Genomic DNA, 25,592 nt, shown 5'->3' with positions numbered 1-25,592 from the left:
CCCCTGGGTAGCTTGCTGGGGTCAGAGGCCTCTAGGTGGAGGGCCATGGGGTACCCTGGGGCCTATCCTGCAAGTCCAGGGAGAGAGGTGGACCCCTGGGTAGCTTGCTGTGGTACAAAGCCCCTAGGTGGAGGGCCAGGGGGCACCCTGGGGCCTCTACTGCAAGTCCAGGGAGAGAGGTGGATCCCTGGGTAGCTTGCTGGGGTCTGAAGCCCATAGGTGGAGGGTCAGGGGGCACCCTGGGGCCTATCCCGCAAGTCCAGGGAGAGAGGTGGACCTCTGGTTAGCTTGCTGGGGTACGAGGCCCCTAGGTGGAGGGCGAGGGGGCACCCTGGGGCCTCTACTGCAAGTCCAGGGAGAGATGTGGACCCCTGGGTAGCTTGCTGGGGTCAGAGGCCTCTAGGTGGAGGGCCAAGGGGCACCCTGGGGCCTATACTGCAAGTCCAGGAAGAGAGGTGGACCCCTGGGTAGCTTGCTGGGGTCTGTAGCCCATAGGTGGAGGGCCAGGGGGTACCCTGGGGCCTATACTGCAAGTCCAGGGAGAGAGGTGGACCCCTGGGTAGCTTCCTAAGGTCAGAGGCCCCTAGGTGGAGGGCCAGGGGGCACCCTGGGGCCTCTACTGCAAGTCCAGGGAGAGAGGTGGACCCCTGGTTAGCTTGCTGGGGTCGGAAGCCCCTTGGTGGAAGGCCAGGGGGCACCCTGGGGCCTATACTGCAAGTCCAGGGAGAGAGGTGGACCCATGGGTAGCTTATTGGGGTCAGAGGCCCCCAGGTGGAAGGCAAGGGGCACCCTGGGGCCTCTACTTCAAGTCCAGGGAGAGAGGTGGACCCCTGGGTAGCATGCAGGGGTCAGAGGCAACTAGGTGGAGGGCCAGGGGACACCCTGGGGCCTATACTGCAAGTCCAGAGAGAGAGGTGGACACCTGGGTAGCTTGTTGGGGTCAGAAGCCCCTAGGTGGAGTGCCAGGGGGCTTCCTGGGGCCTCAACTGCAAGTCCAAGGAGAAAGGTGGACCCCTGGGTAGCTTCCTGGGGTCAGAGACCCCTAGGTGGAGGGTCAGGAGGTACCCTAGGGCCTCTACTGCAAGTCCAGGAAGAGAGGTGGACCCCTGGGTAGCTTGCTGGGGTCAGAGGCAACTAGGTGGAGGGCCAGGGGGCACCCTGGGGCCTCTACTGCAAGGCCAGGGAGAGAGGTGGACCCCTTGGTAGCTTGCTGGGGTTAGAGACCCCTAGGTGGAGGGTCAGGGGGCAACCTGGGGCCTCTACTGCAAGTCTAGGGAGAGAGGTGGACCCATGGGTATCTAGCTGGGGTAAGAGGCCCCTAAGTGGAGGGACAGGAGGCTTCCTGGGGCCTCTACTGCAAGTCCAGGGAGAAAGGTGGACCCCTGGGTAGCTTGCTGGGGTCAGAGGCCCCTGGGTGGAGGGCCAAGGGGCACCCTGGGGCCTATACTGCAAGTCCAGGGAGAGAGGTGGATCCCTGGGTAGCTTGCTGGGGTCAGAAGCCCCTAGGTTTAGTGCCAGGGGGCTTCCTTGGGCCTCAACTGCAAGTCCAAGGAGAAAGGTGGACACCTGTGTAACTTGCTGGGGTCAGAGGTCCCTAGGTGGAGGGTCAGGGGGCACCCTGGGGCCTATCCTGCAAGTCCAGGGAGAGAGGTGGACCTCTGGGTAGCTTCTGGGGTATGAGGCCCCTCGGTGGAGGGCGAGGGGGCACCCTGGGGCCTCTACTGCAAGTCCAGGGAGAGAGGTGGACCCCTGGGTAGCTTGCTGTTGTCGTAGGCCCCCAGGTGGAGGGCCAGGGGGCTTCCTGGGGCTTCTACTGCAAGTCTAGGGAGAGAGGTGGACCCCTGGGTAGCTTGCTGGGGTCAGAGGCCCCTAGGTGGACGGCCACGGGGCTTCGTGGGGCCTCTACTGCAAATCCAGGGAGAGATGTGGACCCCTGGGTAGCTTGCTGGGGTCGGAAGCCCCTTGGTGGAAGGCCAGGGGGCACCCTAGGGCCTATACTGCAAGTCCAGGGAGAGAGGTGGACCCATGGGTAGCTTGCTGGGGTCAGAGGCCCCTAGGTTGAGGGCCAGGGGCACCCTGGGGCCTCTACTGCAAGTCCAGGGAGAGAGGTGGACCCCTGGGTAGCTTGCTGGTGTCTGAGGCAACTAGGTGGAGGGACAGGGGGTACCCTGGGGCCTATACTGCAAGTCCAGGGAGAGAGGTGGACCCCTGGGTAGCTTCCTGAGATCAGAGGCCACTAGGTGGAGGGTCAGGGGGCACCCTGGGGCCTATCCCGCAAGTCCAGGGAGAGAGGTGGACCTCTGGTTAGCTTGCTGGGGTACGAGGCCCCTAGGTGGAGGGCGAGGGGGCACCCTGGGGCCTCTACTGCAAGTCCAGGGAGAGATGTGGACCCCTGGGTAGCTTGCTGGGGTCAGAGGCCTCTAGGTGGAGGGCCAAGGGGCACCCTGGGGCCTATACTGCAAGTCCAGGAAGAGAGGTGGACCCCTGGGTAGCTTGCTGGGGTCTGTAGCCCATAGGTGGAGGGCCAGGGGGTACCCTGGGGCCTATACTGCAAGTCCAGGGAGAGAGGTGGACCCCTGGGTAGCTTCCTAAGGTCAGAGGCCCCTAGGTGGAGGGCCAGGGGACACCCTGGGGCCTATCCTGCAAGTCCAGGGAGAGAGGTGGACCCCTGGGTAGCTTGCTGGGGTACGAGGCCCATAGGTGGAGGGCCAGGGGGCACCCTGGGGCCTCTACTGCAAGTCCAGGGAGAGAGGTGGACCCCTGGGTAGCTTCCTAAGGTCAGAGGCCCCTAGGTGGAGGGCCAGGGGGCACCCTGGGGCCTCTACTGCAAGTCCAGGGAGAGAGGAGGACCCCTGGGTAGCTTGCTGGGGTCAGAGGCAACTAGGTGGAGGGACAGGGGGTACCCTGGGGCCTATACTGCAAGTTCAAGGAGAGAGGTGGATCCCTGAGTAGCTTCCTGAGGTCAAAGGCCCCTAGGTGGAGGGCCAGGGGGCACCCTGGGGCCTATCCTGCAAGTCCAAGGAGAGAGGTGGACCCCTGGGTAGCTTGCTGGGGTACGAGGCCCCTAGTTGGAGGGCCAGGCGGCACCCTGTGGCCTCTACTGCAAGCCCAGGGAGAGAGGTGGACCCCTGGTTAGCTTGCTGGGGTCGGAAGCCCCTTGGTGGAAGGCCAGGGGGCACCCTGGGGCCTATACTGCAAGTCCAGGGAGAGAGGTGGACCCATGGGTAGCTTATTGGGGTCAGAGGCCCCCAGGTGGAGGGCAAGGGGCACCCTGGGGCCTCTACTTCAAGTCCAGGGAGAGAGGTGGACCCCTGGGTAGCATGCAGGGGTCAGAGGCAACTAGGTGGAGGGCCAGGGGACACCCTGGGGCCTATACTGCAAGTCCAGGGAGAAAGGTGGACCCCTGGGTAGCTTGCTTGGGTCAGAGGCCCCTAGGTGGAGGTCAAGGGGGCACCCTGGGGCCTCTACTGCAATCCCAGGGAGAGTTGTGGACCCTTGTGTAGCTTGCTGGGGTCAAAGGCCCCTGGGTGGAGGGCCAAGGGGCACCCTGGGGCCTAAACTGCAAGTCCAGGGAGAGAGGTGGACCCCTGGGTAGCTTGCTGGGGTCAGAGGCAACTAGGTGGAGGGCCAGGGGGCACCCTGGGGCCTCTACTGCAAGGCCAGGGAGAGAGGTGGACCCCTTGGTAGCTTGCTGGGGTTAGAGACCCCTAGCTGGAGGGTCAGGGGGCAACCTGGGGCCTCTACTGCAAGTCTAGGGAGAGAGGTGGACCCATGGGTATCTAGCTGGGGTATGAGGCCCCTAAGTGGAGGGCCAGGGGGCACCCTGGGGCCTCTACTGCAAGTCCAGGGAGAGAGGTGGACCCCTGGGTAGTTTGCTGGGGTCAGAGGCCCCTAGGCGGAGGGACAGGAGGCTTCCTGGGGCCTCTACTGCAAGTCCAGGGAGAAAGGTGGACCCCTGGGTAGCTTGCTGGGGTCAGAGGCCCCTGGGTGGAGGGCCAAGGGGCACCCTGGGGCCTATACTGTAAGTCCAGAGAGAGATGTGGACCCCTGGGTAGCTTCCTGGGGTCAGAGGCCCCTAGGTGGAGGTCAAGGGGGCACCCTGGGGGCTCTACTGCAAGTCCAGGGAGAGAGGTGGACCCCTGGGTAGCTTGTTGGGGTCAGAAGCCCCTAGGTTTAGTGCCAGGGGGCTTCCTGGGGCGTCAACTGCAAGTCCAAGGAGAAAGGTGGACACCTGTGTAACTTGCTGGGGTCAGAGGCCTCTAGGTGGAGGGTCAGGGGGCACCCTGGGGCCTATCCTGCAAGTCCAGGGAGAGAGGTGGACCTCTGGGTAGCTTCTGGGGTATGAGGCCCCTCGGTGGAGGGCGAGGGGGCACCCTGGGGCCTCTACTGCAAGTCCAGGGAGAGAGTTGGACCCCTGGGTAGCTTGCTGTTGTCGTAGGCCCCCAGGTGGAGGGCCAGGGGGCTTCCTGGGGCTTCTACTGCAAGTCTAGGGAGAGAGGTGGACCCCTGGGTAGCTTGCTGGGGTCAGAGGCCCCTAGGTGGACGGCCAGGGGGCTTCGTGGGGCCTCTACTGCAAATCCAGGGAGAGATGTGGACCCCTGGGTAGCTTGCTGGGGTCGGAAGCCCCTTGGTGGAAGGCCAGGGGGCACCCTAGGGCCTATACTGCAAGTCCAGGGAGAGAGGTGGACCCATGGGTAGCTTACTGGGGTCAGAGGCCCCTAGGTTGAGGGCCAGGGGCACCCTGGGGCCTCTACTGCAAGTCCAGGGAGAGAGGTGGACCCCTGGGTAGCTTGCTGGTGTCTGAGGCAACTAGGTGGAGGGACAGGGGGTACCCTGGGGCCTATACTGCAAGTCCAGGGAGAGAGGTGGACCCCTGGGTAGCTTCCTGAGATCAGAGGCCACTAGGTGGAGGGTCAGGGGGCACCCTGGGGCCTATCCCGCAAGTCCAGGGAGAGAGGTGGACCTCTGGTTAGCTTGCTGGGGTACGAGGCCCCTAGGTGGATGGCGAGGGGGCACCCTGGGGCCTCTACTGCAAGTCCAGGGAGAGATGTGGACCCCTGGGTAGCTTGCTGGGGTCAGAGGCCTCTAGGTGGAGGGCCAAGGGGCACCCTGGGGCCTATACTGCAAGTCCAGGAAGAGAGGTGGACCCCTGGGTAGCTTGCTGGGGTCTGTAGCCCATAGGTGGAGGGCCAGGGGGTACCCTGGGGCCTATACTGCAAGTCCAGGGAGAGAGGTGGACCCCTGGGTAGCTTCCTAAGGTCAGAGGCCCCTAGGTGGAGGGCCAGGGGACACCCTGGGGCCTATCCTGCAAGTCCAGGGAGAGAGGTGGACCCCTGGGTAGCTTGCTGGGGTACGAGGCCCATAGGTGGAGGGCCAGGGGGCACCCTGGGGCCTCTACTGCAAGTCCAGGCAGAGAGGTGGACCCCTGGGTAGCATCCTGGGGTCAGAGTCCCCTAGGTGGAGGGTCAGGAGGTACCCTAGGGCCTCTAATGCGAGTCCAGGGAGAGAGGTGGACCCCTGGGTAGCTTGCTGGGGTCAGAGGCAACTAGGTTTAGTGCCAGGGGGCTTCCTGGGGCGTCAACTGCAAGTCCAAGGAGAAAGGTGGACACCTGTGTAACTTGCTGGGGTCAGAGGCCCCTAGGTGGACGGCCAGGGGGCTTCGTGGGGCCTCTACTGCAAATCCAGGGAGAGATGTGGACCCCTGGGTAGCTTGCTGGGGTCGGAAGCCCCTTGGTGGAAGGCCAGGGGGCACCCTAGGGCCTATACTGCAAGTCCAGGGAGAGAGGTGGACCCATGGGTAGCTTACTGGGGTCAGAGGCCCCTAGGTTGAGGGCCAGGGGCACCCTGGGGCCTCTACTGCAAGTCCAGGGAGAGAGGTGGACCCCTGGGTAGCTTGCTGGTGTCTGAGGCAACTAGGTGGAGGGACAGGGGGTACCCTGGGGCCTATACTGCAAGTCCAGGGAGAGAGGTGGACCCCTGGGTAGCTTCCTGAGATCAGAGGCCACTAGGTGGAGGGTCAGGGGGCACCCTGGGGCCTATCCCGCAAGTCCAGGGAGAGAGGTGGACCTCTGGTTAGCTTGCTGGGGTACGAGGCCCCTAGGTGGATGGCGAGGGGGCACCCTGGGGCCTCTACTGCAAGTCCAGGGAGAGATGTGGACCCCTGGGTAGCTTGCTGGGGTCAGAGGCCTCTAGGTGGAGGGCCAAGGGGCACCCTGGGGCCTATACTGCAAGTCCAGGAAGAGAGGTGGACCCCTGGGTAGCTTGCTGGGGTCTGTAGCCCATAGGTGGAGGGCCAGGGGGTACCCTGGGGCCTATACTGCAAGTCCAGGGAGAGAGGTGGACCCCTGGGTAGCTTCCTAAGGTCAGAGGCCCCTAGGTGGAGGGCCAGGGGACACCCTGGGGCCTATCCTGCAAGTCCAGGGAGAGAGGTGGACCCCTGGGTAGCTTGCTGGGGTACGAGGCCCATAGGTGGAGGGCCAGGGGGCACCCTGGGGCCTCTACTGCAAGTCCAGGCAGAGAGGTGGACCCCTGGGTAGCATCCTGGGGTCAGAGTCCCCTAGGTGGAGGGTCAGGAGGTACCCTAGGGCCTCTAATGCGAGTCCAGGGAGAGAGGTGGACCCCTGGGTAGCTTGCTGGGGTCAGAGGCAACTAGGTGGAGGGCCAGGGGGCACCCTAGGGTCTACACTGCAAGTCCAGGGAGAGAGGTGGACCCCTGGGAAGCTTCCTAAGGTCAGAGGCCCCTAGGTGGAGGGCCAGGGGGCACCCTGGGGCCTCTACTGCAAGTCCAGGGAGAGAGGAGGACCCCTGGGTAGCTTGCTGGGGTCAGAGCCAACTAGGTGGAGGGACAGGGGGTACCCTGGGGCCTATACTGCAAGTTCAAGGAGAGAGGTGGATCCCTGAGTAGCTTCCTGAGGTCAAAGGCCCCTAGGTGGAGGGCCAGGGGGCACCCTGGGGCCTATCCTGCAAGTCCAAGGAGAGAGGTGGACCCCTGGGTAGCTTGCTGGGGTACGAGGCCCCTAGTTGGAGGGCCAGGCGGCACCCTGTGGCCTCTACTGCAAGCCCAGGGAGAGAGGTGGACCCCTGGTTAGCTTGCTGGGGTCGGAAGCCCCTTGGTGGAAGGCCAGGGGGCACCCTGGGGCCTATACTGCAAGTCCAGGGAGAGAGGTGGACCCATGGGTAGCTTATTGGGGTCAGAGGCCCCCAGGTGGAGGGCAAGGGGCACCCTGGGGCCTCTACTTCATGTCCAGGGAGAGAGGTGGACCCCTGGGTAGCATGCAGGGGTCAGAGGCAACTAGGTGGAGGGCCAGGGGACACCCTGGGGCCTATACTGCAAGTCCAGGGAGAAAGGTGGACCCCTGGGTAGCTTGCTTGGGTCAGAGGCCCCTAGGTGGAGGTCAAGGGGGCACCCTGGGGCCTCTACTGCAATCCCAGGGAGAGTTGTGGACCCTTGTGTAGCTTGCTGGGGTCAAAGGCCCCTGGGTGGAGGGCCAAGGGGCACCCTGGGGCCTATACTGCAAGTCCAGAGAGAGAGGTGGACCCCTGGGTAGCTTCCTGGGGTCAGAGGCCCCCAGGTGGAGGGCAAGGGGCACCCTGGGGCCTCTACTTCAAGTCCAGGGAGAGAGGTGGACCCCTGGGTAGCATGCAGGGGTCAGGGGCAACTAGGTGGAGGGCCAGGGGACACCCTGGGGCCTATACTGCAAGTCCAGGGAGAGAGGTGGAAACCTGGGTAGCTTGTTGGGGTCAGAAGCCCCTAGGTTTAGTGCCAGGGGGCTTCCTGGGGCCTCAACTGCAAGTCCAAGGAGAAAGGTGGACCCCTGGGTAGCTTCCTGGGGTCAGAGACCCCTAGGTGGAGGGTCAGGAGGTACCCTAGGGCCTCTACTGCAAGTCCAGGGAGAGAGGTGGACCCCTGGATAGCTTGCTGGGGTCAGAGGCAACTAGGTGGAGGGCCAGGGGGCACCCTGGGGCCTCTACTGCAAGGCCAGGGAGAGAGGTGGACCCCTTGGTAGCTTGCTGGGGTTAGAGACCCCTAGCTGGAGGGTCAGGGGGCAACCTAGGGCCTCTACTGCAAGTCTAGGGAGAGAGGTGGACCCATGGGTATCTAGCTGGGGTACGAGGCCCCTAAGTGGAGGGCCAGGGGGCACCCTGGGGCCTCTACTGCAAGTCCAGGGAGAGAGTTGGACCCCTGGGTAGTTTGCTGGGGTCAGAGGCAACTAGGTGGAGGGACAGGGGGTACCCTGGGGCCTCTACTGCAAGTCCAAGGAGAGAGGTGGACCCCTGAGTAGCTTGCTGGGGTCAGAGGCCCCTGGGTGGAGGGCCAGGGGGCACCCTGGGGCCTATCCTGCAAGTCCAAGGAGAGAGGTGGACCCCTGGGTAGCTTGCTGGGGTACGAGGCCCCTAGTTGGAGGGCCAGGCGGCACCCTGTGGCCTCTACTGCAAGCACAGGGAGAGAGGTGGACCCCTGGTTAGCTTGCTGGGGTCGGAAGCCCCTTGGTGGAAGGCCAGGGGGCACCCTGGGGCCTATACTGCAAGTCCAGGGAGAGAGGTGGACCCATGGGTAGCTTATTGGGGTCAGAGGCCCCCAGGTGGAGGGCAAGGGGCACCCTGGGGCCTCTACTTCAAGTCCAGGGAGAGAGGTGGACCCCTGGGTAGCATGCAGGGGTCAGAGGCAACTAGGTGGAGGGCCAGGGGACACCCTGGGGCCTATACTGCAAGTCCAGGGAGAAAGGTGGACCCCTGGGTAGCTTGCTTGGGTCAGAGGCCCCTAGGTGGAGGTCAAGGGGGCACCCTGGGGCCTCTACTGCAATCCCAGGGAGAGTTGTGGACCCCTGGGTAGCTTGCTGGGGTCAGAGGCAACTAGGTGGAGGGCCAGGGGGCACCCTGGGGCCTCTACTGCAAGGCCAGGGAGAGAGGTGGACCCCTTGGTAGCTTGCTGGGGTTAGAGACCCCTAGCTGGAGGGTCAGGGGGCAACCTGGGGCCTCTACTGCAAGTCTAGGGAGAGAGGTGGACCCATGGGTATCTAGCTGGGGTACGAGGCCCCTAAGTGGAGGGCCAGGGGGCACCCTGGAGCCTCTACTGCAAGTCCAGGGAGAGAGGTGGACCCCTGGGTAGTTTGCTGGGGTCAGAGGCCCCTAGGCGGAGGGACAGGAGGCTTCCTGGGGCCTCTACTGCAAGTCCAGGGAGAAAGGTGGACCCCTGGGTAGCTTGCTGGGGTCAGAGGCCCCTGGGTGGAGGGCCAAGGGGCACCCTGGGGCCTATACTGTAAGTCCAGAGAGAGAGGTGGACCCCTGGGTAGCTTCCTGGGGTCAGAGGCCCCTAGGTGGAGGTCAAGGGGGCACCCTGGGGGCTCTACTGCAAGTCCAGGGAGAGAGGTAGACCCCTGGGTAGCATGCTGGGGTCGGAGGCAACTAGGTGGAGGGCTAGGGGACACCCTGGGGCCTATACTGCAAGTCCAGGGAGAGAGGTGGACACCTGGGTAGATTGTTGGGGTCAGAAGCCCCTAGGTTTAGTGCCAGGGGGCTTCCTGGGGCGTCAACTGCAAGTCCAAGGAGAAAGGTGGACACCTGTGTAACTTGCTGGGGTCAGAGGCCTCTAGGTGGAGGGTCAGGGGGCACCCTGGGGCCTATCCTGCAAGTCCAGGGAGAGAGGTGGACCTCTGGGTAGCTTCTGGGGTATGAGGCCCCTCGGTGGAGGGCGAGGGGGCACCCTGGGGCCTCTACTGCAAGTCCAGGGAGAGAGGTGGACCCCTGGGTAGCTTGCTGTTGTCGTAGGCCCCCAGGTGGAGGGCCAGGGGGCTTCCTGGGGCTTCTACTGCAAGTCTAGGGAGAGAGGTGGACCCCTGGGTAGCTTGCTGGGGTCAGAGGCCCCTAGGTGGACGGCCAGGGGGCTTCGTGGGGCCTCTACTGCAAATCCAGGGAGAGATGTGGACCCCTGGGTAGCTTGCTGAGGTCGGAAGCCCCTTGGTGGAAGGCCAGGGGGCACCCTAGGGCCTATACTGCAAGTCCAGGGAGAGAGGTGGACCTATGGGTAGCTTACTGGGGTCGGAGGCCCCTGGGTGGAGGGCCAGGGGGCACCCTGGGGCCTATCCTGCAAGTCCAAGGAGAGAGGTGGACCCATGGGTATCTAGCTGGGGTACGAGGCCCCTAAGTGGAGGGCCAGGGGGCACCCTGGAGCCTCTACTGCAAGTCCAGGGAGAGAGGTGGACCCCTGGGTAGTTTGCTGGGGTCAGAGGCCCCTAGGCGGAGGGACAGGAGGCTTCCTGGGGCCTCTACTGCAAGTCCAGGGAGAAAGGTGGACCCCTGGGTAGCTTGCTGGGGTCAGAGGCCCCTGGGTGGAGGGCCAAGGGGCACCCTGGGGCCTATACTGTAAGTCCAGAGAGAGAGGTGGACCCCTGGGTAGCTTCCTGGGGTCAGAGGCCCCTAGGTGGAGGTCAAGGGGGCACCCTGGGGGCTCTACTGCAAGTCCAGGGAGAGAGGTAGACCCCTGGGTAGCATGCTGGGGTCGGAGGCAACTAGGTGGAGGGCTAGGGGACACCCTGGGGCCTATACTGCAAGTCCAGGGAGAGAGGTGGACACCTGGGTAGATTGTTGGGGTCAGAAGCCCCTAGGTTTAGTGCCAGGGGGCTTCCTGGGGCGTCAACTGCAAGTCCAAGGAGAAAGGTGGACACCTGTGTAACTTGCTGGGATCAGAGGCCTCTAGGTGGAGGGTCAGGGGGCACCCTGGGGCCTATCCTGCAAGTCCAGGGAGAGAGGTGGACCTCTGGGTAGCTTGCTGGGGTATGAGGCCCCTCGGTGGAGGGCGAGGGGGCACCCTGGGGCCTCTACTGCAAGTCCAGGGAGAGAGGTGGACCCCTGGGTAGCTTGCTGTTGTCGTAGGCCCCCAGGTGGAGGGCCAGGGGGCTTCCTGGGGCTTCTACTGCAAGTCTAGGGAGAGAGGTGGACCCCTGGGTAGCTTGCTGGGGTCAGAGGCCCCTAGGTGGACGGCCAGGGGGCTTCGTGGGGCCTCTACTGCAAATCCAGGGAGAGATGTGGACCCCTGGGTAGCTTGCTGGGGTCGGAAGCCCCTTGGTGGAAGGCCAGGGGGCACCCTAGGGCCTATACTGCAAGTCCAGGGAGAGAGGTGGACCCATGGGTAGCTTACTGGGGTCAGAGGCCCCTGGGTGGAGGGCCAGGGGGCACCCTGGGGCCTATCCTGCAAGTCCAAGGAGAGAGGTGGACCCCTGGGTAGCTTCCTGGGGTCAGAGGCCCCCAGGTGGAGGGCAAGGGGCACCCTGGGGCCTCTACTTCAAGTCCAGGGAGAGAGGTGGACCCCTGGGTAGCATGCAGGGGTCAGAGGCAACTAGGTGGAGGGCCAGGGGACACCCTGGGGCCTATACTGCAAGTCCAGGGAGAGAGGTGGACACCTGGGTAGCTTGTTGGGGTCAGAAGCCCCTAGGTTTAGTGCCAGGGGGCTTCCTGGGGCCTCAACTGCAAGGAGAAAGGTGGACCCCTGGGTAGCTTCCTGGGGTCAGAGACCCCTAGGTGGAGGGTCAGGAGGTACCCTAGGGCCTCTACTGCAAGTCCAGGGAGAGAGGTGGACCCCTGGGTAGCTTGCTGGGGTCAGAGGCAACTAGGTGGAGGGCCAGGGGGCACCCTGGGGCCTCTACTGCAAGGCCAGGGAGAGAGGTGGACCCCTTGGTAGCTTGCTGGGGTTAGAGACCCCTAGCTGGAGGGTCAGGGGGCAACCTGGGGCCTCTACTGCAAGTCTAGGGAGAGAGGTGGACCCATGGGTATCTAGCTGGGGTACGAGGCCCCTAAGTGGAGGGCCAGGGGGCACCCTGGGGCCTCTACTGCAAGTCCAGGGAGAGAGGTGGACCCCTGGGTAGTTTGCTGGGGTCAGAGGCCCCTAGGCGGAGGGACAGGAGGCTTCCTGGGGCCTCTACTGCAAGTCCAGGGAGAAAGGTGGACCCCTGGGTAGCTTGCTGGGGTCAGAGGCCCCTGGGTGGAGGGCCAAGGGGCACCCTGGGGCCTATACTGTAAGTCCAGAGAGAGAGGTGGACCCCTGGGTAGCTTCCTGGGGTCAGAGGCCCCTAGGTGGAGGTCAAGGGGGCACCCTGGGGGCTCTACTGCAAGTCCAGGGAGAGAGGTAGACCCCTGGGTAGCATGCTGGGGTCGGAGGCAACTAGGTGGAGGAATAGGGGACACCCTGGGGCCTATACTGCAAGTCCAGGGAGAGAGGTGGACACCTGGGTAGCTTGTTGGGGTCAGAAGCCCCTAGGTTTAGTGCCAGGGGGCTTCCTGGGGCGTCATCTGCAAGTCCAAGGAGAAAGGTGGACACCTGTGTAACTTGCTGGGGTCAGAGGCCCCTAGGTGGAGGGTCAGGGGGCACCCTGGGGCCTATCCTGCAAGTCTAGGGAGAGAGGTGGACCTCTGGGTAGCTTCTGGGGTACGAGGCCCCTAGGTGGAGGGCGAGGGGGCACCCTGGGGCCTCTACTGCAAGTCCAGGGAGAGAGGTGGACCCCTGGGTAGCTTGCTGTTGTCATAGGCCCCCAGGTGGACGGCCTGGGGGCTTCGTGGGGCCTCTACTGCAAGTCCAGGGAGAGAGGTGGACCCCTGGGTAGCTTGCTGGGGTCGGAAGCCCGTTGGTGAAAGGCCAGGGGGCACCCTAGGGCCTATACTGCAAGTCCAGGGAGAGAGGTGGACCCATGGGTAGCTTACTGGGGTCAGAGGCCCCTAGGTGGAGGGCCAGGGGCACCCTGGGGCCTCTACTGCAAGTCCAGGGAGAGAGGTGGACCCCTGGGTAGCTTGCTGGTGTCAGCGGCAACTAGGTGGAGGGACAGGGGGTACCCTGGGGCCTATACTGCAAGTCCAGGGAGAGAGGTGGACCCCTGGGTAGCTTCCTGAGATCAGAGGCCACTAGGTGGAAGGCCAGGGGGCACCCTGGCGCCTATCCTGCAAGTCCAGGGAGAGAGGTGGACCCCTGGGTAGCTTGCTGTGGTACAAAGCCCCTAGGTGGAGGGCCAGGGGGCACCCTGGGGCCTCTACTGCAAGTCCAGGGAGAGAGGTGGACCCCTGGGTAGCTTGCTGGGGTCAGAGGCCTCTAGGTGGAGGGCCAGGGGGCACCCTGGGGCCTCTACTGCAAGTCCAGGGAGAGAGGTGGATCCCTGGGTAGCTTGCTGGGGTCTGAAGCCCATAGGTGGAGGGCCATGGGGTACCCTGGGGCCTATACTGCAAGTCCAGGGAGAAAGGTGGACCCTTGGGTAGCTTCCTAAGGTTAGAGGCCCCTAGGTGGAGGGCCAGGGGGCACCCTGGGGCCTATCCTGCAAGTCTAGGGAGAGAGGTGGACCCCTGGGTAGCTTGCTGGGGTACAAGGCCCCTAGGTGGAGAGCCAGGGGGCACCCTGGGGCCTCTACTGCAAGGCCAGGGAGAGAGGTGGACCCCTTGGTAGCTTGCTGGGGTTAGGGACCCCTAGGTGGAGGGCCAGGGGGCACCCTGGGGCCTCTACTGCAAGTCTAGGGAGAGAGGTGGACCCATGGGTAGCTAGCTGGTGTAAGAGGCCCCTAAGTGGAGGGCCAGGGGGCACCCTGGGGCCTCTACTGCAAGTCCAGGGAGAAAGGTGGACCCCTGGGTAGTTTGCTGGGGTCAGAGGCCCCTAGGTGAAGGGACAGGAGGCTTCCTGGGGCCTCTACTGCAAGTCCAGGGAGAAAGGTGAACCCCTCGGTAGCTTGCTTGGGTCAGAGGCCTCCAGGTGGAGGTCAAGGGGGCACCCTGGGGCCTCTACTGCAATCCCAGGGAGAGTTGTGGACCCTTGTGTAGCTTGCTGGGGTAAGAGGCCCCTGGGTGGAGGGCCAAGGGGCACCTGGGGCCTATACTGCAAGTCCAGAGAGAGAGGTGGACCCCTGGGTAGCTTCCTGGGGTCAGAGGCCCCTAGGTGGAGGGCAAGGGGGCACCCTGGGGCCTCTACTGCAAGTCCAGGGAGAGAGGTGGACCCCTGGGTAGCATGCTGGGGTCGGAGGCAACTAGGTGGAGGGCCAGGGGACACCCTGGGGCCTAAACTGCAAGTCCAGGGAGAGAGGTGGACACCTGGGTAGCTTGTTGGGGTCAGAAGCCCCTAGGTTTAGTGCCAAGGGGCTTCCTGGGGCCTCAACTGCAAGTCCCAGGAGAAAGGTGGACCCCTGTGTAGCTTGCTGGGGTCAGAGGCCCCTAGGTGGAGTGTCAGGGGGCACCCTGGGGCCTATCCCGCAAATCCAGGGAGAGAGGTGGACCTCTGGGTAGCTTGCTGGGGTACGAGGCCCCTAGGTGGAGGGCGAGGGGGCACCCTGGGGCCTCTACTGCAAGTCCAGGGAGAGATTTGGACCCCTGGGTAGCTTGCTGGGGTCAGAGGCCTCTAGGTGGAAGGCCAAGGGGCACCCTGGGGCCTATACTGCAAGTCCAGGAAGAGAGGTGGACCCCTGGGTAGCTTGCTGGGGTCTGTAGCCCATAGGTGGAGGGCCAGGGGGTACCCTGGGGCCTATACTGCAAGTCCAGGGAGAGAGGTGGACCCATGGGTAGCTTCTTAAGGTCAGAGGCCCCTAGGTGGAGGGCCAGGGGGCTTCCTGGGGCCTATCCTGCAAGTCCAGGGAGAGAGGTGCACCCCTGGGTAGCTTGCTGGGGTACGAGGCCCCTAGGTGGAGGGCCAGGGGGCACCCTGGGGCCTCTACTGCAAGTCCAGGGAGAGAGGTGGACCCCTGGGTAGCTTGCTGGGGTACGAGGCCCATAGGTGGAGGGCCAGGGGGCACCCTGGGGCCTCTACTGCACGTCCAGGGAGAGAGGTGGACCCCTGGGTAGCATCCTGGGGTCAGAGTCCCCTAGGTGGAGGGTCAGGAGGTACCCTAGGGCCTCTAATGCGAGTCCAGGGAGAGAGGTGGACCCCTGGGTAGCTTGCTGGGGTCAGAGGCAACTAGGTTGAGGGCCAGGGGGCACCCTACGGTCTACACTGCAAGTCCAGGGAGAGAGGTGGACCCCTGGGAAGCTTCCTAAGGTCAGAGGCCCCTAGGTGGAGGGCCAGGGGGCACCCTGGGGCCTATCCTGCAAGTCCAGGGAGATATGTGGACCCCTGGGTAGCTTGCTGGGGTAAGAGGCCCCTAGGTGGAGGGCCAGGGGGCTTCCTGGGGCCTATCCTGCAAGTCCAGGGAGAGAGGTGCACCCCTGGGTAGTTTGCTGGGGTCAGAGGCCCCTAGGTGAAGGGACAGGAGGCTTCCTGGGGCCTCTACTGCAAGTCCAGGGAGAAAGGTGAACCCCTCGGTAGCTTGCTTGGGTCAGAGGCCTCCAGGTGGAGGTCAAGGGGGCACCCTGGGGCCTCTACTGCAATCCCAGGGAGAGTTGTGGACCCTTGTGTAGCTTGCTGGGGTAAGAGGCCCCTGGGTGGAGGGCCAAGGGGCACCTGGGGCCTATACTGCAAGTCCAGAGAGAGAGGTGGACCCCTGGGTAGCTTCCTGGGGTCAGAGGCCCCTAGGTGGAGGGCAAGGGGGCAACCTGGGGCCTCTACTGCAAGTCCAGGGAGAGAGGTGGACCCCTGGGTAGCATGCTGGGGTCGGAGGCAACTAGGTGGAGGGCCAGGGGACACCCTGGGGCCTAAACTGCAAGTCCAGGGAGAGAGGTGGACACCTGGGTAGCTTGTTGGGGTCAGAAGCCCCTAGGTGTAGTGCCAAGGGGCTTCCTGGGGCCTCAACTGCAAGTCCCAGGAGAAAGGTGGACCCCTGTGTAGCTTGCTGGGGTCAGAGGCCCCTAGGTGGAGTGTCAGGGGGCACCCTGGGGCCTATCCCGCAAATCCAGGGAGAGAGGTGGACCTCTGGGTAGCTTGCTGGGGTACGAGGCCCCTAGGTGGAGGGCGAGGGGGCACCCTGGGGCCTCTACTGCAAGTCCAGGGAGAGATTTGGACCCCTGGGTAGCTTGCTGGGGTCAGAGGCCTCTAGGTGGAAGGCCAAGGGGCACCCTGGGGCCTATACTGCAAGTCCAGGAAGAGAGGTGGACCCCTGGGTAGCTTGCTGGGGTCTGTAGCCCATAGGTGGAGGGCCAGGGGGTACCCTGGGGCCTATACTGCAAGTCCAGGGAGAGAGGTGGACCCATGGGTAGCTTCTTAAGGTCAGAGGCCCCTAGGTGGAGGGCCAGGGGGCTTCCTGGGGCCTATCCTGCAAGTCCAGGGAGAGAGGTGCACCCCTGGGTAGCTTGCTGGGGTACGAGGCCCCTAGGTGGAGGGCCAGGGGGCACCCTGGGGCCTCTACTGCAAGTCCAGGGAGAGAGGTGGACCCCTGGGTAGCTTGCTGGGGTACGAGGCCCATAGGTGGAGGGCCAGGGGGCACCCTGGGGCCTCTACTGCACGTCCAGGGAGAGAGGTGGACCCCTGGGTAGCTTGCTGGGGTATGACGCCCCTAGGTGGAGGGCCAGGGGGCACTCTGGGGCCTCTACTGCAAGTCCAGGGAGAGAGGAGGACCCCTGGGTAGCTTGCTGGGGTCAGAGGCAACTAGGTGGAGGGACAGGGGGTACCCTGGGGCCTATACTGCAAGTCCAAGGAGAGAGGTGGACCCCTGAGTAGCTTCCTGAGGTCAAAGGCCCCTAGTTGGAGGGCCAGGGGGCACCCTGGGGCCTATCCTGCAAGTCCAAGGAGAGAGGTGGACCCCTGGGTAGCTTGCTGGGGTACGAGGCCCCTAGTTGGAGGGCCAGGCGGCACCCTGTGGCCTCTACTGCAAGCCCAGGGAGAGAGGTGGACCCCTGGTTAGCTTGCTGGGGTCGGAAGCCCCTTGGTGAAAGGCCAGGGGGCACCCTGGGGCCTATACTGCAAGTCCAGGGAGACAGGTGGACCCAGGGGTAGCTTATTGGGGTCAGAGGCCCCCAGGTGGAGGGCAAGGGGCACCCTGGGGCCTCTACTTCAAGTCCAGGGAGAGAGGTGGACCCCTGGGTAGCATGCAGGGGTCAGAGGCAACTAGGTGGAGGGCCAGGGGACACCCTGGGGCCTATACTGCAAGTCCAGGGAGAAAGGTGGACCCCTGGGTAGCTTGCTTGGGTCAGAGGCCCCTAGGTGGAGGTCAAGGGGGCACCCTGGGGCCTCTACTGCAATCCCAGGGAGAGTTGTGGACCCTTTTGTAGCTTGCTGGGGTCAAAGGCCCCTGGGTGGAGGGCCAAGGGGCACCCTGGGGCCTATACTGCAAGCCCAGAGAGAGAGGTGGACCCCTGGGTAGCTTCCTGGGGTCAGAGGCCCCCAGGTGGAGGGCAAGGGGCACCCTGGGGCCTCTACTTCAAGTCCAGGGAGAGAGGTGGACCCCTGGGTAGCATGCAGGGGTCAGAGGCAACTAGGTGGAGGGCCAGGGGACACCCTGGGGCCTATACTGCAAGTCCAGGGAGAGAGGTGGACACCTGGGTAGCTTGTTGGGGTCAGAAGCCCCTAGGTTTAGTGCCAGGGGGCTTCCTGGGGCCTCAACTGCAAGTCCAAGGAGAAAGGTGGACCCCTGGGTAGCTTCCTGGGGTCAGAGACCCCTAGGTGGAGGGTCAGGAGGTACCCTAGGGCCTCTACTGCAAGTCCAGGGAGAGAGGTGGACCCCTGGGTAGCTTGCTGGGGTCAGAGGCAACTATGTGGAGGGCCAGGGGGCACCCTGGGGCCTCTACTGCAAGGCCAGGGAGAGAGGTGGACCCCTTGGTAGCTTGCTGGGGTTAGAGACCCCTATCTGGAGGGTCAGGGGGCAACCTGGGGCCTCTACTGCAAGTCTAGGGAGAGAGGTGGACCCATGGGTATCTAGCTGGGGTACGAGGCCCCTAAGTGGAGGGCCAGGGGGCACCCTGGGGCCTCTACTGCAAGTCCAGGGAGAGAGGTGGACCCCTGGGTAGTTTGCTGGGGTCAGAGGCCCCTAGGCGGAGGGACAGGAGGCTTCCTGGGGCCTCTACTGCAAGTCCAGGGAGAAAGGTGGACCCCTGGGTAGCTTGCTGGGGTCAGAGGCCCCTGGGTGGAGGGCCAAGGGGCACCCTGGGGCCTATACTGTAAGTCCAGAGAGAGAGGTGGACCCCTGGGTAGCTTCCTGGGGTCAAAGGCCCCTAGGTGGAGGTCAAGGGGGCACCCTGGGGGCTCTACTGCAAGTCCAGGGAGAGAGGTAGACCCCTGGGTAGCATGCTGGGGTCGGAGGCAACTAGGTGGAGGGCCAGGGGACACCCTGGGGCCTATACTGCAAGTCCAGGGAGAGAGGTGGACACCTGGGTAGCTTGTTGGGGTCAGAAGCCCCTAGGTTTAGTGCCAGGGGGCTTCCTGGGGCGTCAACTGCAAGTCCAAGGAGAAAGGTGGACACCTGTGTAACTTGCTGGGGTCAGAGGCCCCTCGGTGGAGGGTCAGGGGGCACCCTGGGGCCTATCCTGCAAGTCCAGGGAGAGAGGTGGACCTCTGGATAGCTTCTTGGGTATGAGGCCCCTAGGTGGAGGGCGAGGGGGCACCCTGGGGCCTCTACTGCAAGTCCAGGGAGAGAGGTGGACCCCTGAGTAGCTTGCTGTTGTCATAGGCCCCCAGGTGGAGGGCCAAGGGGCTTCCTGGGGCTTCTACTTCAAGTCTAGGGAGAGAGGTGGACCCCTGGGTAGCTTGCTGGGGTCAGAGGCCCCTAGGTGGACGGCCTGGGGGCTTCGTGGGGCCTCAACTGCAAGTCCAGGGAGAGAGGTAGACCCCTGGGTAGCTTGCTGGGGTCGGAAGCCCCTTGGTGGAAGGCCAGGGGGCACCCTAGGGCCTATACTGCAAGTCCATGGAGAGAGGTGGACCCATGGGTAGCTTACTGGGGTCAGAGGCCCCTAGGTGGAGGGCCAGGGGCACCCTGGGGCCTCTACTGCAAGTCCAGGGAGAGAGGTGGACCCCTGGGTAGCTTGCTGGTGTCAGCGGCAACTAGGTGGAGGGACAGGGGGTACCCTGGGGCCTATACTGCAAGTCCAGGGAAAGAGGTGGACCCCTGGGTAGCTTCCTGAGATCAGAGGCCACTAGGTGGAAGGCCAGGGGGCACCCTGGGGCCTATCCTGCAAGTCCAGGGAGAGAGGTGGACCCCTGGGTAGCTTGCTGTGGTACAAAGCCCCTAGGTGGAGGGCCAGGGGGCACCCTGGGGCCTCTACTGCAAGTCCAGGGAGAGAGGTGGACCCCTGGGTAGCTTGCTGGGGTCAGAGGCCTCTAGGTGGAGGGCCAGGGGGCACCCTGGGGCCTCTACTGCAAGTCCAGGGAGAGAGGTGGATCCCTGGGTAGCTTGCTGGGGTCTGAAGCCCATAGGTGGAGGGCCAAGGGGTACCCTGGGGCCTATACTGCAAGTCCAGGGAGAGAGGTGGACACCTGGGTAGCTTGTTGGGGTCAGAAGCCCCTAGGTTTAGTGCCAAGGGGCTTCCTGGGGCCTCAACTGCAAGTCCCAGGAGAAAGGTGGACCCCTGTGTAGCTTGCTGGGGTCAGAGGCCCCTAGGTGGAGTGTCAGGGGGCACCCTGGGGCCTATCCCGCATGTCCAGGGAGAGAGGTGGACCTCTGGGTAGCTTGCTGGGGTACGAGGCCCCTAGGTGGAGGGCGAGGGGGCACCCTGGGGCCTCTACTGCAAGTCCAGGGAGAGATTTGGACCCCTGGGTAGCTTGCTGGGGTCAGAGGCCTCTAGGTGGAGGGCCAAGGGGCACCCTGGGGCCTATACTGCAAGTCCAGGAAGAGAGGTGGACCCCTGGGTAGCTTGCTGGGGTCTGTAGCCCATAGGTGGAGGGCCAGGGGGTACCCTGGGGCCTATACTGCAAGTCCAGGGAGAGAGGTGGACCCATGGGTAGCTTCCTAAGGTCAGAGGACCCTAGGTGGAGTGCCAGGGGGCACCCTGGGGCCTATCCTGCAAGTCCAGGGAGAGAGGTGCACCCCTGGGTAGCTTGCTGGGGTATGAGGCCCCTAGGTGGAGGGCCAGGGGGCACCCTGGGGCCTCTACTGCAAGTCCAGGGAGAGAGGTGGACCCCTGGGTAGCTTCCTGGGGTCAGAGTCCCCTAGGTGGAGGGTCAGGAGGTACCCTAGGGCCTCTACTGCGAGTCCAGGGAGAGATGTGGACCCCTGGGTAGCTTGCTAGGGTACGAGGCCCCTAGGTGGACGGCCAGGGGGCACCCTGGGGCCTCTACTGCAAGTCCAGGGAGAGAGGAGGACCCCTGGGTAGCTTGCTGGGGTCAGAGGCAACTAGGTGGAGGGACAGGGGGTACCCTGGGGCCTATACTGCAAGTCCAAGGAGAGAGGTGGACCCCTGAGAAGCTTCCTGAGGTCAAAGGCCCCTAGGTAGAGGGCAAGGGGGCACCCTGGGGCCTATCCTGCGAGTCCAAGGAGAGAGGTGGACCCCTGGGTAGCTTGCTGGGGTAAGAGGCCCCTAGTTGGAGGGCCAGGGGGCACCCTGGGGCCTCTACTGCAAGCCCAGGGAGAGAGGTGGACCCCTGGTAAACTTGCTGGGGTCGGAAGCCCCTTGGTGGAAGGCCAGGGGGCACCCTGGGGCCTCTACTGCAAGTCCAGGGAGAGAGGTGGACCCATGGGTAGCTTATTGGAGTCAGATGCCCCTAGGTGGAGGGCCAGGGGCACCCTGGGGCCTCTACTGCAAGTCCAGGGAGAGAGGTGGACCTCATGGTAGCTTCCTGAGGTCAGAGGCCCCTAGGTGGAGGGCCAGGGGGCACCCTGGGGCCTATCCTGCAAGTCCAGGGAGAGAGGTGGACCCCTGGGTAGCTTGCTGGGGTACGAGGCCCCTAGGTGGAGGGCCAGGGGGCACCCTGGGGCCTCTACTGCAAGTCCAGGAAGAGAGGTGGACCCCTGGGTAGCTTCCTGGGGTCAGAGTCCCCTAGATGGAGGGCCAGGAGGTACGCTAGGGCCTCTACTGCAAGTCCAGGGAGAGAGGTGGACCACTGGGTAGCTTACTGGGGTAAGAGGCCCCTAAGTGGAGGGCCAGGGGGCACCCTGGGGCCTCTACTGCAAGTCCATGGAGGGAGGTGGACCCCTGGGTAGTTTGCTGGGGGTCAGAGGCCCCTAGGCGGAGGGACAAGGGGCTTCCTGGGGCCTCTACTGCAAGTCCAGGGAGAAAGGTGGACCCCTTGGTAGCTTGCTTGGGTCAGAGGCCCCTAGGTGGAGGTCAAGGGGGCATCCTCGGGCCTCTACCGCAATCCCAGGGAGAGTTGTGGACCCTTGTGAGCTTGCTGGGGTCAGAGGCCCCTGGGTGGAGGGCCAAGGGGCACCCTGGGGCCTATACTGCAAGTCCAGAGAGAGAGGTGGACCCCTGGGTAGCTTCCTGGGGTCAGAGGCCCCTAGGTGGAGGGCAAGGGGGCACCCTGGGGCCTCTACTGCAAGTCCAGGGAGAGAGGTGGACCCCTGGGTAGCATGCTAGGGTCGGAGGCAACTAGGTGGAGGGCCAGGGGACACCCTGGGGCCTATAGTGCATGTCCAGGGAGAGAAGTATACACCTGGGTAGCTTGTTGGGGTCAGAAGCCCCTAGGTTTAGTGCCAGGGGGCTTCCTGGGGCCTCAACTGCAAGTCCAAGGAGAAAGGTGAACCCCTGTGTAGCTTGCTGGGGTCAGAGGCCCCTAGGTGGAGGGTCAGGGGGCAACATGGAGCCTATCCTGCAAGTCCAGGGAGAGAGGTGGACCTCTGCGTAGCTTGCTGGGGTATGAGGCCCCTGGGTGGAGAGCGAGGGGGCACCCTGGGGCCTCTACTGCAAGTCCAGGGAGAGAGGTGGACCCCTGGGTAGCTTGCTGGGGTCAGAGGCCTCTAGGTGGAGGGCCAAGGGGCACCCTGGGGCCTATACTGCAAGTCCAGAGAGAGAGGTGGACCCCTGGGTAGCTTCCTGGGGTCAGAGGCCCCTAGGTGGAGGGCAAGGGGGCACCCTGGGGCCTCTACTGCAATCCCAGGGAGAGTTGTGGACCCTTGTGTAGCTTGCTGGGGTAGGAGGCCCCTAGGTGGAGGGCCAGGGGGCACCCTGGGGCCTCTACTGCAAGTTCAGGGAGAGAGGTGGACCCCTGGGTAGCTTGCTGGGGTCAGAGTCCCCTAGGTGGAGGGCCAGGAGGTACCCTAGGTTCTCTACTGCAAGTCCAGGGAGAGAGGTGGACCCCTGGGTAGCTTGCTGGGGTCAGAGGCAACTAGGTGGAGGGCCAGGGGGCACCCTAGGGTCTACACTGCAAGTCCAGGAAGAGAGGTGGACCCCTGGGTAGCTTCCTAAGGTCAGAGGCCCCTAGGTGGAGGGCCAGGGGGCACCCTGGGGCCTATCCTGCAAATCCAGGGAGAGAGGTGGACCCCTGGGTAGCTTGCTGGGGTACGAGGCCCCTAGGTGGAGGGCCAGGGGGCACCATGGGCCCTCTACTGCAAGTCCAGGGAGAGAGGTGGACCCCTGGGTAGCTTACTGAGGTCAAAGGACCCTAGGTGGAGGGCCAGGGGGCACCCTGGGGCCTATCCTGCAAGTCCAAGGAGAGAGGTGGACCCCTGGGTAGCTTCCTAAGGTTACAGGCCCCTAGGTGGAGGGACAGGGGGCACCCTGGGGCCTATCCTTCAAGTCTAGGGAGAGAGGTGGACCCCTGGGTAGCTTGCCGGGGTTAGAGTCCCCTAGGTGGAGGGCCAGGAGGTACCCTAGGTTCTCTACTGCAAGTCCAGGGAGACAGGTGGACCCCTGGGTAGCTTGCTGGGGTCAGAGGCAACTAGGTGGAGGGCCAGGAGGTACCCTAGGGCCTCTATTGCAAGTTCAGGGAGAGAGGTGGACCCATGGGTAGCTTGCTGGGGTCAGAAGCAACTAGGTGGAGGGCCAGGGGGCACCCTAGGGTCTACACTGCAAGTCCAGGGAGAGAGGTGGACCCCTGGGTAGCTTCCTAAGGTCAGAGGCCCCTAGGTGGAGGGCCATGGGGCACCCTGGGGCCTATCCTGCAAATCCAGGGAGAGAGGTGGACCCCTGGGTAGCTTGCTGGGGTACGAGGCCCCTAGGTTGAGGGCCAGGGGGCACCCTGGGCCATCTACTGCAAGTCCAGGGAGAGAGGTGGACCCCTGGGTAGCTTGTTGGGGTCAGAAGCCCCTAGGTTTAGTGCCAGGGGGCTTCCTGGGGCCTCAACTGCAAGTCCAAGGAGAAAGGTGGACCCCTGGGTAGCTTCCTGGGGTCAGAGACCCCTAGGTGGAGGGTCAGGAGGTACCCTAGGGCCTCTACTGCAAGTCCAGGGAGAGAGGTGGACCCCTGGGTAGCTTGCTGGGGTCAGAGGCAACTATGTGGAGGGCCAGGGGGCACCCTGGGGCCTCTACTGCAAGGCCAGGGAGAGAGGTGGACCCCTTGGTAGCTTGCTGGGGTTAGAGACCCCTATCTGGAGGGTCAGGGGGCAACCTGGGGCCTCTACTGCAAGTCTAGGGAGAGAGGTGGACCCATGGGTATCTAGCTGGGGTACGAGGCCCCTAAGTGGAGGGCCAGGGGGCACCCTGGGGCCTCTACTGCAAGTCCAGGGAGAGAGGTGGACCCCTGGGTAGTTTGCTGGGGTCAGAGGCCCCTAGGCGGAGGGACAGGAGGCTTCCTGGGGCCTCTACTGCAAGTCCAGGGAGAAAGGTGGACCCCTGGGTAGCTTGCTGGGGTCAGAGGCCCCTGGGTGGAGGGCCAAGGGGCACCCTGGGGCCTATACTGTAAGTCCAGAGAGAGAGGTGGACCCCTGGGTAGCTTCCTGGGGTCAAAGGCCCCTAGGTGGAGGTCAAGGGGGCACCCTGGGGGCTCTACTGCAAGTCCAGGGAGAGAGGTAGACCCCTGGGTAGCATGCTGGGGTCGGAGGCAACTAGGTGGAGGGCCAGGGGACACCCTGGGGCCTATACTGCAAGTCCAGGGAGAGAGGTGGACACCTGGGTAGCTTGTTGGGGTCAGAAGCCCCTAGGTTTAGTGCCAGGGGGCTTCCTGGGGCGTCAACTGCAAGTCCAAGGAGAAAGGTGGACACCTGTGTAACTTGCTGGGGTCAGAGGCCCCTCGGTGGAGGGTCAGGGGGCACCCTGGGGCCTATCCTGCAAGTCCAGGGAGAGAGGTGGACCTCTGGATAGCTTCTTGGGTATGAGGCCCCTAGGTGGAGGGCGAGGGGGCACCCTGGGGCCTCTACTGCAAGTCCAGGGAGAGAGGTGGACCCCTGAGTAGCTTGCTGTTGTCATAGGCCCCCAGGTGGAGGGCCAAGGGGCTTCCTGGGGCTTCTACTTCAAGTCTAGGGAGAGAGGTGGACCCCTGGGTAGCTTGCTGGGGTCAGAGGCCCCTAGGTGGACGGCCTGGGGGCTTCGTGGGGCCTCAACTGCAAGTCCAGGGAGAGAGGTAGACCCCTGGGTAGCTTGCTGGGGTCGGAAGCCCCTTGGTGGAAGGCCAGGGGGCACCCTAGGGCCTATACTGCAAGTCCATGGAGAGAGGTGGACCCATGGGTAGCTTACTGGGGTCAGAGGCCCCTAGGTGGAGGGCCAGGGGCACCCTGGGGCCTCTACTGCAAGTCCAGGGAGAGAGGTGGACCCCTGGGTAGCTTGCTGGTGTCAGCGGCAACTAGGTGGAGGGACAGGGGGTACCCTGGGGCCTATACTGCAAGTCCAGGGAAAGAGGTGGACCCCTGGGTAGCTTCCTGAGATCAGAGGCCACTAGGTGGAAGGCCAGGGGGCACCCTGGGGCCTATCCTGCAAGTCCAGGGAGAGAGGTGGACCCCTGGGTAGCTTGCTGTGGTACAAAGCCCCTAGGTGGAGGGCCAGGGGGCACCCTGGGGCCTCTACTGCAAGTCCAGGGAGAGAGGTGGACCCCTGGGTAGCTTGCTGGGGTCAGAGGCCTCTAGGTGGAGGGCCAGGGGGCACCCTGGGGCCTCTACTGCAAGTCCAGGGAGAGAGGTGGATCCCTGGGTAGCTTGCTGGGGTCTGAAGCCCATAGGTGGAGGGCCAAGGGGTACCCTGGGGCCTATACTGCAAGTCCAGGGAGAGAGGTGGACACCTGGGTAGCTTGTTGGGGTCAGAAGCCCCTAGGTTTAGTGCCAAGGGGCTTCCTGGGGCCTCAACTGCAAGTCCCAGGAGAAAGGTGGACCCCTGTGTAGCTTGCTGGGGTCAGAGGCCCCTAGGTGGAGTGTCAGGGGGCACCCTGGGGCCTATCCCGCATGTCCAGGGAGAGAGGTGGACCTCTGGGTAGCTTGCTGGGGTACGAGGCCCCTAGGTGGAGGGCGAGGGGGCACCCTGGGGCCTCTACTGCAAGTCCAGGGAGAGATTTGGACCCCTGGGTAGCTTGCTGGGGTCAGAGGCCTCTAGGTGGAGGGCCAAGGGGCACCCTGGGGCCTATACTGCAAGTCCAGGAAGAGAGGTGGACCCCTGGGTAGCTTGCTGGGGTCTGTAGCCCATAGGTGGAGGGCCAGGGGGTACCCTGGGGCCTATACTGCAAGTCCAGGGAGAGAGGTGGACCCATGGGTAGCTTCCTAACGTCAGAGGACCCTAGGTGGAGTGCCAGGGGGCACCCTGGGGCCTATCCTGCAAGTCCAGGGAGAGAGGTGCACCCCTGGGTAGCTTGCTGGGGTATGAGGCCCCTAGGTGGAGGGCCAGGGGGCACCCTGGGGCCTCTACTGCAAGTCCAGGGAGAGAGGTGGACCCCTGGGTAGCTTCCTGGGGTCAGAGTCCCCTAGGTGGAGGGTC

This window comes from Danio rerio, chromosome 7, assembly GCF_049306965.1.
Source record: "Danio rerio strain Tuebingen ecotype United States chromosome 7, GRCz12tu, whole genome shotgun sequence".
Taxonomy (NCBI): Eukaryota; Metazoa; Chordata; class Actinopteri; order Cypriniformes; family Danionidae; genus Danio; species Danio rerio.
The sequence above is the reverse complement of the archived record's forward strand: the minus strand, read 5'-3'. Positions refer to the sequence as shown.